General features: G+C 43.5%; 1 protein-coding gene across 4 annotated transcripts in view; it reads left to right on the top strand.

The window, feature by feature from the left end:
- Positions 1-11744, top strand: part of LOC129163042 (gastrula zinc finger protein XlCGF57.1) — a 436254-nt gene that overhangs the window by 422634 nt on the left and 1876 nt on the right. The gene's annotated exons all lie outside the window — the stretch shown is intronic.

The raw sequence follows: 11744 nt of genomic DNA, 5'->3' as shown, positions 1-11744 counted from the left end.
TCTTTCCCATTCTGACATTCAGTGTGGAGTTCAGGAGATTGTGTTGACCAGGACCACGCCCCTAAATGCAGGGTGGTAGAGACGTATGGAGACGGTCGTTCTGAGACATGAGACTGTGTTTTTGGTGAACATTAATGCAGGAGTGTGTAAAACGGCTTATGTTTAATTAAAATTAAATAAAATATTTATTTAACTTGACATAAATTGTAATGCTTGACTGTTGTCAGGGTTCCCACGCGTCCTGGAAAACCTGGAAAATGATAGTCCCAATTTTCCAGTCATGGAAAACACATGGAAAATGGGGGGAATTGCAAAATGTCCTGGAAATTTTTGAGTTGTCCTGGAAAATAATTCTCCATCCTTGTGGATAAACAAACGAATTAAACATTTTGGGCAATATTGGGCTCTAGCGCTTCTCCTTTCATTTCTGCGTCTAGCCGGCACAGCGCCCCACACAACGCTTCCAACCAATCAGATTGCATATTCCCCTTCAGTTCCAGTTCCACTTCTGTTTTTCCAACTGTCTTTTTTGCTAGAGTTACAGATTTTTCACCCCTAGATTTATTTCTCCAAAGAAGGACCAAAAGTAATGACTCGGTTCACGAGTATTGCTTTATTGCAGTTTATAGAGCGAGAAGTTTTTCTCCTTCTCTCTGTTGAGTGACAAAGGAGCAGCGGAGAGCTTTTGTTTTTTTCACTCATGCGTTGAGACGAGCGAACATGACGAGAGCTTCGGGATAGCAACGGATAGCAGGTAGTCTACCGGACCCGCGCTCCACTCAGTAATTCATACTAGTTCTATCGTCCGACAGCAGAAACAAAAATATGTGAATGAGAAAAATTTCATGAATTCGGTTCTATCAAAATACTAAGTAAGTGCTCAGAGGACAGAGCCTCAGCTGTTCATACTGTTTTTAGCTAGCTACACAGACAGGCAGTGGGAACTGAAGACGGGCATGGTCATTTGAACAACGTTGTTAACGTAATTAAATTGAATTCAACACGGCTAAATTAATAACTAGAACGATTTTAAGTGGTAACTATATTTTTATCATAGTAATGCTACGTACAGTCCAGACTAAAAAGGTAGCGAACAACTACAAGTACTTATCACTGAGGTAGAAAAAAATTTTTTTTTCAGGTCCAATATGTCTGTGGTGTTAGCGGGAGTTATTAGCCTAGTCATCTACCCTGAATCTTGTTTCTGGATGACTGGACTAACCTAAAATGACCAATACTGGAACAACAAAATGCAGTTTAACATCCAACTATGTGAAATAAGCAGTAAAGTGTAATGTGGTTTGTACAGTAAGTAAAATACATAGAATATGCAAGATAAAAAGAGCTAAGGTATGAAAAGCAGGCCTAATTTATTGAATAAACAGTCAATATAAACAGTAACAATCTTTCAAAATATGTCTTTGTGTCCTTTATAGGTAGGAGTGAGTGATGTCTGGAAGACGGTGCAAATTCAAAACTTTTCAAAACTGGCTTTTTGCTAGCCCCAAGACTCTGCCTGTGTGTTGGGGTTTACCCCGGGGGAGGAGAGGGTAGCTTCCCTGTGCCTTCAGGTCGGCGAACGGGTCCTGACTGTTGTTTGCGCTAATGGGCTAAATATCAGTTCAGAGTACTCACCCTTTTTGGAGTCCCTGGGACAAGTGCTAGATAGTGCTCCATCAGGGAACTCCATTGTCCTACTGGGGGACTTCAATGCTCACGTGGGCAATGACCGCATGACCTGGAGGGGTGTGATTGGGAGGAACGGCCCGCCTGATCTGAACTCCAATACCAATTTTATTTATAACGCGCATTCAACAAGGCATTACAACCAAACAAGGCGCTGTACACTAAAAATGTTAGTTAATTAAACCGTCGTCATACAGTCATGTAGAACAGAGATAAAAGATAAAAAGGAAAAACAACAAAATTCCTAATACTAACAGTTAAAAATTAATAAAACACAGGAAGAATAAAAAATAAGAAAACATTTTACAAAAGAACCTCAATAATACGGAAGTTGATATTGTGAATTCCATTTTTAAACAATGTAGTTGTAAGTGAGGTTCATAATTATGTGGTATACACTAGGTTGAAGTAGTGAGTTTTCATGCGTGATTTAAAAATGCTAGCTGTTGGTGCTTGCCTCACTAGTAGTGGTAACTCGAGTGGTGTTTCATTATTGGACTTCTGTGGAAGCCGCAGTTTGGCCATAACGAACACCATGTTCGAACATAAGGATGCCCATCGGTACACTTGGTACCAGGGCAGCCTAGGTTGCAGGTCGATGATAGACTTTGTAGTCTTATCATCTGACCTACGGCCGTATGTTTTGGACACCCAAGTGAAGAGAGGAGCGGAGCTGTCAACTGATCACCACCTGGTGGTGAGTTGGATCAGATGGCAGGGGAAGATGCTGCATAGACCTGGAAGACCCAAACGCATAGTGAGGGTCTGCTGGGAATGTCTGGCAGAAGAACCTTTCAAGACGGTCTTCAACTCCCACCTCCGGCAGAGCTTTGACCGCGTCCCGAGAGCAGTGGGGGACATTGACTCCGAGTGGGCCTTGTTCCACTCTGCGATTGTTGAGGCGGCTGTTGCTAGCTGTGGTTGCAAGGTGGCCGGTGGTGGCAACCCCCGTACCCGCTGGTGGACACCAGAGGTTCGGGGAGCCGTCAGGCTGAAGAAGGAAGCCTACAAGGCGTGGCTGGTCTGTGGGTCTCCGGAGGCAGCAGACGGGTTCCGGATAGCCAAGCGGGGTGCAGCAGTGGCAGTCGCCAAGGCAAAATCTCGGGCATGGGAGGAGTTTGGTGAGGCCATGGAGAAAGACTATCGATCGGCTCCAAAGAGGTTCTGGAAAACTGTCCGGTGCCTCAGGAGAGGAAGGTAGTAACTTGCTCACACTGTTTACAGTGGGGATGGGGACAGGGTCCGAAATTAACACTCGCCAAATGCGAGCAAATTGCTCCATTTGGCGAGTAAATTTTTGAGCTCTACCTGCCACCTGGCGAGTAAATGTTTGCACCAAATTAGTTATGTATCAGTCATCTTCCATGGATTTCTGATACTCCTCCCGCCTGCATGCAACGTACACAAACGTACGCGAAACGTGAGCACCAGCATCCAACGTCATTTCCACCTATCCCATTCAATCAGTTTATCAAGTTAGCAGTTAGCTTCGTGTTAAAACTAGCGGTGAAATGTGGCGGTTTTAAACTGGAGTCAGCCAGCCTTCCAAAAGAAAACTCGTCGAACTGGAAGAAAAACCACTAGGACCAGTGGCAACCAGAAGATTTTGTGAAAAGTGGCGAACCGGAGATGGCGGAGTCGTGAGACAATGGCTACATTATGATGGCCACGTAGCGTTGCTGCCTTTCACAGACAACTGTCCCTCGGCATTCTTCAAATATCCAAAAAATGCCCATACTTCCTTCTTTGAGGTATAATAAATGTCCCGAGTGCTAAAGTGTGCATGTGCCACCGGCAACTTCAGCAGATGATACGGTGGCTGGTAAGGGTCACCGCGCCTACACCGCAGCCACGGTAATCCACCGAGATAATAGATATATTTTTTAAAAACAAGACGGTTATTATTATTGTCAACTTTTTTACCGCGGTTTACTGCTACACCGGTTACCATGACAACCCTAGCCCTGACACACTTTCAGATATTCTCATGGTGCAGCTGTGTTCTCCAGAGATCAAGGACTATGACCCAAATGAGGCTGTAATGCTTTGGCTCAAAGACAGTGTCAGAAGCAGGAGGCCAGACTTCATGGACAGAGAAAACAAGGAGTCTGACTAGATTTCAATGAAAGAGTTCATAAAAACATCTCTAAAAATAAATAAATAAATAGTAAAAATTACAAAAGAGTTGTTTTTTTAATTAATTGATGTTTTAATTATTTTGTCACTCCGTTTGGAATCAACATAATATAGAATAACATGCTTTAGGTAGATCTAAATCATATAGAATTTTGGCCGGTAAAAGATATGCTTGGCCGGTAGATTTTCATCATCTACCAGCCAACTTGGCCGGTGAGTAAAAAATTTAATTTCGGACCCTGGATGGGGAGCTGCTGACGTCAACTGGGGCTATAGTCGGATGGTGGAAGGAATACTTTGAGGAGCTCCTCAATCCCTCCTACGTGGATTCCGAGGAGGAACCAGAGCCAGGAGACCTGGAGATGGACTGTCCAATCTCGGGGGCAGAAGTTGCTGAGGTAGTCAAACAACTACACAGCGGCAGAGCCCCAGGGGTGGATGAGATTCGTCCTGGGTATCTCAAGGCTATGGATGTTGTAGGGCTGTCATGGTTGACACGTCTCTGCAACATTGCGTGGTTATCAGGAGCAGTTCCTGTGGAGTGTCAGACTGGGGTCGTGGTCCCCATCTTTTAGAAGGGTGACCTGAGGGTGTGTTCCAACTAAAGGGGGATCACACTCCTCAGCCTCCCTGGAAAGGTCTACTCCAAGGTACTGGAGAGGAGGGTCCGATCGATAGCTGAATCTCAGATTGAGGAGGAGCAATGTGGTTTTCGTCCTGGCCGTGGAACTGTGGACCAGCTCTATACCCTTGCAAGGGTGATGGAGGGGACATGGGAGTTTGCCCAACCAATCCACATGTGTTTTGTGGATTTGGAGAAGGCTTATGACCGTGTCCCCAGGGGCACTCTGTGGGGAACGCTCCAGGAGTATGGGGTGGGTGGCTTTCTGTTAAGGGCCATTCAGTCCCTTTACCAGCGGAGCGTGAGTTAGGTCCACATAGCTGGTAGTAAGTTGGACCTGTTCCCGGTGAGTAGAGCTGAAACAACTAATCGATTTAATCGATTATAATCGATTATTAAAATAGTTAACAACTTTTTTAGTCATCGATTAGTTTTTTAATAATCATATTTTACCGCATAAAGTCTATTTTTTACCACAATCTGACATCGGTTACAATCTGTTAAATTTGCCGCCAGTGTGTGGCAGTAATGAGCCACTGATCTACCAGTGGAGCCGTAGAAGAAGAAATGAGCCAATAAGTGCCCTCGGTTTTCATGACGTATCACTTTACTGACGCTCATCTTGCTGTGAGAGATGGCGGATCAACAAGAAATACGGAAGAAAAATAGAAGCGACAAAACAAGAGAAACCCCGGACAAAAACCTCACGAGTATGGGAAAACTTCACTAGATGCCTTGAAAAGACCGGTGACCTGCAAAATATGCAAAAACCATGGCACGACGGAAGCACGACGTCCCTAAGTGAACATTTGAGACGAAAACGTGGGGGCTGATGCAGCAGAGGAATGTCCGGTAAGTAACAGAAAATAAACAAGCTAACGCAGATCAAATGTGGGACTAAGTGTTAGCTGAGTTCGTTATAGTGGATGTTAAACATGGTTTTTTCGCCGCGTCAGTTTACGGTGTTCTACTTCTGATTGACTAGATGCAATCGTGAATCTCCTCCGTGTTGTGTATCATGCGCTTGCCAAATTTAGCACGTCTGTTTATAAGAATGTTCTCGTTAAGAGAAAAACGGCACAAACCCATAATTATGTTCCTCATTCAAAAAAGGACAACTCCGCAGAGAAAAATATACAGACGAGCTGTGTCCAGGTGAATATAACGCGGCATAGTTGTACGCTTTCAATTTTTAAATACAGGAGAAATTCAGAAAGTCCTTTTTTTAACTATTAAAAGGCTGTTTTACTATCTAACGCTGTAAAACGCCTCACAACACATTTTTGTCAAAATAAATGATCACTGTATATTGTTAATTAATTCAAATAATGTAACATTGATTTAGTGTTGTAGTGTGTGTGCTGCTTTATTTTATATGTGTACTTAATTCAGTTTATTTGTGTTTCTTATGCAGAAAAAACAAGCAACGATGGACAACTACATGGGGAACAAGACACTCACCCCCGGCAATGCATACCACTTACAAACTCTATTCCAGATTCTACATTATTTTTTATGGAATTTACCTCTTATATTTTGATGCCAAAAAATTATTCTGGACTGATATTTTGCACTGATTAGCTCATTTTACACCGCTGACTGTGTTCATGTGCAATAAAATAGATTGCAGTCAACTGCACAATTCTCTTATGTTTTTCTTTTTCTTAACTGAAATGTATTCATCACTTGTATAGGTTAAATAGCTAAACAATAACAAACCGATTAATCGATTAATCGAAAAAATAATCGACAGATTAATCGATTATGAAAATAATCGTTAGTTGCAGCCCTACCGGTGAGGGTTGGACTCCGCCAGGGCTACCCTTTGTCACCGGTTCTGTTCATTACCTTTATGGACAGAATTTCTAGGCGCAGCCGTGGTGTGGAGTGTGTCAAATTTGGTGGCAGGAGAATCTTGTCTTTGCTTTTTGCGGATGATGTGGTCCTCTTAGCTTCATCCAGCTCTGACTTTCAGCTCTTGCTGGGTAGGTTCACGGTCGAGTGTGAAGCTGTTGGGATGAGGATCAGCACCTCCAAATCTGAGACCATGATTCTCGACCGGAAAAGGGTGGCTTGCCAACTCCAGGTCGGGAGAGAGGTCCTACTTCAAGTGGAGGAATTTAAGTATCTTGGGGTCTTGTTCACGAGTGAGGGTAGGAGGGATCGGGAGATCGACAGGCGGATTGGTTCGGCGTCTGCAGTGATGCAGACGTTGAGCCGATCTGTCGTGGTGAAGGGGGAGCTGAGCCAGAAAGCCAGGCTCTCGATTTACCGTTCAATCTACATCACAATCCTCACCTATGGTCATGAGCTTTGGGTAATGAACGAAAGAACGAGATCGCGGATACAAGTGGCCGAAATGAGTTTCCTCCGTAGGGTGGCCAGGCTTAGCCTTAGAGATAGGGTGAGGAGCTCGAACATTCGGGAGGGACTCGGAGTAGAACAGCTGCTCATCCGGATCGAAAGGAGTCAGTTGAGGTGGTTTGGGCATCTGGTCAGGATGCCTCCTGGACGCCTCCCCGGGAGGTGTTTCGGGCATGTCCTGCCGGCAGGAGGCCCCCAGGTCGACCCAGGACACGTTGGAGAGGTTACATCTCCAATCTGGTCCGGGAAAGCCTTGGGGTCCTGCCGGAGGAGCTGGTGGAGGAGGCCGGGGAGAGGACGGTCTGGAGCTCCCTAGTTGGGATGCTGCCCCCGCGACCTGGACCCGGATAAGCGGAGGAAGACGACGACGATTTCAATCAGCACAGTGAATTAACCTGGTTCAGTTGCTGAGCAGAACAAAAACATGACATGGAGATGACTTGATGATGCCACAATGTCACATCTCTGGTATGAACTAAAGTAGCAAATAACCTGTTTTAGTTGTGTTGCATTGTAAGTAGAGGAAAGCAGGTGGGATTGTGAAAGACAAAAATCTTTCCACAACTATATTGTCAAAATAACGGTATAGGTAGGTACAATATCATATGTTTCTAAATATATCGGGATATCGGCAAACCGTAGTTATTGTAGCATTATGGTTTATGCTCTTATATGAAAGAGGAACCATTCTACATATTAATTTGTGATATTAATTTTATTAAATTAATAACCAAATTGTATAGTTTTAAGAAGACTCAAAGGTTGTTTTCATCGATAAACTGACGATAATATCCGTGTGTCTGTGTTTCAGTTCAATGAAGAAACAAGTTTGAAAGTTAAAAGTTTTAATTCTTCAAACTAAACTAATGAGTTTTGAAATGACAAACATGGAAATGACAATCAACATTGGCAACTTTGTGGGACAATCTTCAACAGTTGATATGCTTGCTCAAATAGACCTTGTGGTGAATGTGTGAAGATTGAACATGAGGTGAGCTGAGTGCGTGTGTGTGCATTAGATTTAGCTTCAGGAAGAAACAGGTGTCTGAGTGAACGTGATGTTTTGGATAAACTTAGGTCTTATTGGAAAAGACGCATCAAACGTTATCTGCCGTGGACTGCCTCACCTAAAGTCGGACCCTCTTTAGATCCGGGACGCCAGAGGATGGTGATGTTTCATCCAGGTGACACCAGCGGCTAGCAGAGGAGACGGAGATGTCCGCGACCCGGTCCAGAGATGCCCGCGGTACACGTTGATGGAAAAACGTTTGCAGATGCGTTTTCTTAAGCTTAGTTTACTCAGAAATCAAAGGACTCGAGGCGAGTCCGCGTTAGTTGTTGCAATTCAACTATTCCTAGGAATAGCGTGAGGAGGGGGGGGGGATGAGCCGATCGGCTCTGTCCCCCCTTTTGCGTTTATTCAGGTCTTCTCTCTTTCGTTGTCCAGCACGAACTGAATCATGAACTGAAAACTTACCAAAAGCCTTTCTCTTCTCAAAGCAAAACGTGCGCGTCAGCAACTGTGTTTTGGAGTTTACTGTGAGAGCAGATGTGTGTGTGTGAGTATGTGAAGGTCACCACTAAAACATCCTCAGAACATTATTTAATTAAGCAGAGATTCATTAATCCATTATGATTACCCAAAGCATAATAATCATTCATTTGATTAAAACACATTTATAATGAGTAAAATGGTAAAATGATTATTTAGCATTAATAAACAAAGGAAGCGTAAGACTCTATTATGACTAGCTTTTCCATGGGAACACATCTGGCGCTGCAGGTGGCAGATGTTATGGTTTCCAGCAGACTCTTGCAGACTTCATGCCTGCAAAGGTCTCAATCTGTGGGTGAAAGTTCTCAGCGACCCAGCACTTGACCCAGCCGAGTCAAATGACCTTTGGCACAGAAAACCCATATTTCCTCACGTTACATTATGATAACTTGACTTGTACACTGAAAAAGTCTTTAAAATGTCCTGGAAAAGTCCTGGAAAATAATTTCAAGAAAAGAGTGGGAACCTGTGTTGTGCTACAGCCATGGGAGGAACATTTTGGGTCCCAGCCAGATTCTCTGCTTCCCTGCTGCTCTCTCCATCATCAAGCTGCTCCTTGCTCTGCCTCTCCACTTGTCTCTCCTTCACTCACTCCTCCACTTCAGCCAACTTGTCTTTTAAGGTTCTTTTAATGTTTTTTACGTGTCTTAATGGTTTTAGGCCTTCTTATCTTTCAGAAATGCATTTACTATATAAACCCTCGCGGTCTCTGCGCTCCTCTGGCAGCCGTCTCCTAGTTATCGAGGCGTCCTTCAAGTACTACGGCCCTCGCCTTTGGAACGGGCTGCCGGATGACCTCAGGGCCGAGGGGAACATCCAGGCTTTTAAGAATAGGCTCAAGACCCACCTTTTTAGCTTAGCTTTTAACTGATTACTATTTATCTGGTCTGTTTAACTGAATGGTCTGTCATATTTGTTTATTTATGTGTATGTATATATATATATATATATATATATATATATATATATATATATGTGTGTGTGTGTGTGTGTGTGTATATGTATATACATATTTATCTCTTTTAATTAATTTGATCATTTTATCTACATCTTAGTATTTTTACATGAGTATGTTTTCTTTTACTATCTTTATAGTCACTTTTTATCAGTTACTTTTTATCCATATTAGCTTTTGTTATTTTACAGTTATATATTTTAATCCTCCAGTGTTTCCTCTGCGGAGCCCTCTGCCTTGGGGCCGGTGGTCAGGGGCGGCGGCGGCGGCGGCCGGGGCGCTCCTCGGGTAGTGCCCGGGCAGTGGTGGGGGTTTCTGCCCTCCCCCACTGGGCTTCATGGGCCGGTGTCTTGGCTGCTGCTGTGGATCTGTTGCTGTCAGGGCAGATGGCTCCGCTGATGATGTGTCGTTCATTACCTGACCCATCTGAACTCAGCCTATTGTTTCCTCTGTTGCTCAAGTGTGTGTGTGTGTGTGCATGGACAAGTGTGCGGGTGATTGTATGTCCACTTTGGAAGTTGGGTGCGGGAGGGGAACCGTAATTGTCAATTGTTTTATACTTGGGGAGGGGGGCTGGGATAGGGCTGGGCGATATGACGATTTTAGACCGTTTTACGATCCACACATCTGACGGTCTGTCATTTTTGAGAGACCGTTTTATCACGATTCACAGCTCTGCTGTTGAATTTCTGCCTCTGAATAAAAAGGGAACTTACCCCAGGTGAATGACACGCCTTTGTTTGACCCTTAACCAATCAGAGTGAGTCATAGTAATATATTAGTGCCCCGCTTGTTTTCATTTGTGTGTGAACAAACATGGCTTCGGCCGCGGCTGAGCGACAACGAGGTTTTCGTTCCGAAGAGGAACGCAGGGTTTCCTTAGCGCGCGGCGCTAACAACTTAGTGACGTGACATGTCTCGGAGAAAGCGTAAAAACACGTTGGACGCTTCTTCTGAAGCAGGAAAATAACACTTCTTAAGCAGAGCACGACGTCGCCTCGGCTCGTCCACCCTCTGCCGAGCCGGTGTCGGTACCGGACTGAGCTTGGTCACTGGGTCGTTGGAGCTGCCCCGTGACTGCCTGATGGAAAACCAGCGGGTTTCATCAGACTCGTAGTTTCTTGTTTTTACCGCTCCCTCCTGCAGTCTTCCCCTATTAACATTTAAAATTATTCTGTAAACTCCGTGTATCAATAGAAACAATCTCTGCCTCTGCCAGCTGCAGTAAATGTAGTTTCCAAATAATAAGAGGTGCATTCATCTGTGTATCTCCTTTGATCCACATTAGTGATATTTTCAGCACCAGAACAGTTAAGCAAAGAAAGATTCCTGAGTTTGTTAGTAATTTTATTTATTAGGTGCATCTAACCTGTTCTATTTTTCTCTGAAATGAGATCAAATCAGTGCTTCTATGGCTTGTCTCCAATCTGCACTGGAAATTTTTACTTTATTTAGAGACTTGTTGCAGAAAATATTCAGAATGCGCAGTTTTTTGCTACCACAAGCGATCTCTGGTCCAGCCGCACATCAGAGCCGTATTTGAGCTTAACTATCCACTACATGAGCAACTGGGAGCTACATAGTATTTTGAACAAGTTAATGTTTGCACAATACGTTTGCAATTGACATGTTTGCACTTTAAATATGTTTACGATTTTAATTTATGTTAAGTTACTTGAAAAACGAGAAAAACTGATTTTTGTAATTGTTTCTCTCAGGGCTTTTATCATCTCTGGTGTGAGTTTAAAATATAAGTGTGTTAGCACTGTGCTGATTATCCCTAACATGAATAAATGTTTATTTATTCAATGTTTCTCTTCTTTAATACGCAATTGAAGTTATGCTATTCATGGATAAAAAAATCGTGATAAAATCGAAATCGTGATAAAATATTGGAAAAATTGTGATATTCTATTTTTGCCATATCGCCCAGCCCTAGGCTGGGATGGGAATATGGGATCTATGGGGCCATTTTAATCTGTGAAGCCCTTTGAGTTGCATTTTTTTTGTATGAAAAGTGCTATATAAATAAAGTTGATTTGATTTGATAATATATTAGCCACATGTTAGATTCCCTTCAATCACCAATAGGAACGTTGGGAATATCACACGTATCACGGTACAGATCACTCAGAGGGAACTGGGTCACGATAAAGAACAATGAGCATCTTCATCTAACGTTACCTCAACATCTTCCTCGGCTTCCTTCCTCTTCTTCTGAAAATGCGAGCAGAAATGAGTCTCGGTGGGAACATGAACCGACATTAAGCTGTACGCTGTTACCGATCTGGAATTACGCATTAACGACAGACCACACTGACTACGTTACTGTTCACATGTAGCAGCGTGCGTTAGCATGAAGCTGGTCTTCACAGGTCTGAACTAAAAATGCATTCTACTAACGTAAGGTTCCTTTCTTCCACCTT

Source organism: Nothobranchius furzeri, chromosome 2, assembly GCF_043380555.1.
Source record: "Nothobranchius furzeri strain GRZ-AD chromosome 2, NfurGRZ-RIMD1, whole genome shotgun sequence".
Lineage (NCBI taxonomy): Eukaryota > Metazoa > Chordata > Actinopteri > Cyprinodontiformes > Nothobranchiidae > Nothobranchius > Nothobranchius furzeri.
The sequence above is the reverse complement of the archived record's forward strand: the minus strand, read 5'-3'. Positions and strand labels throughout refer to the sequence as shown.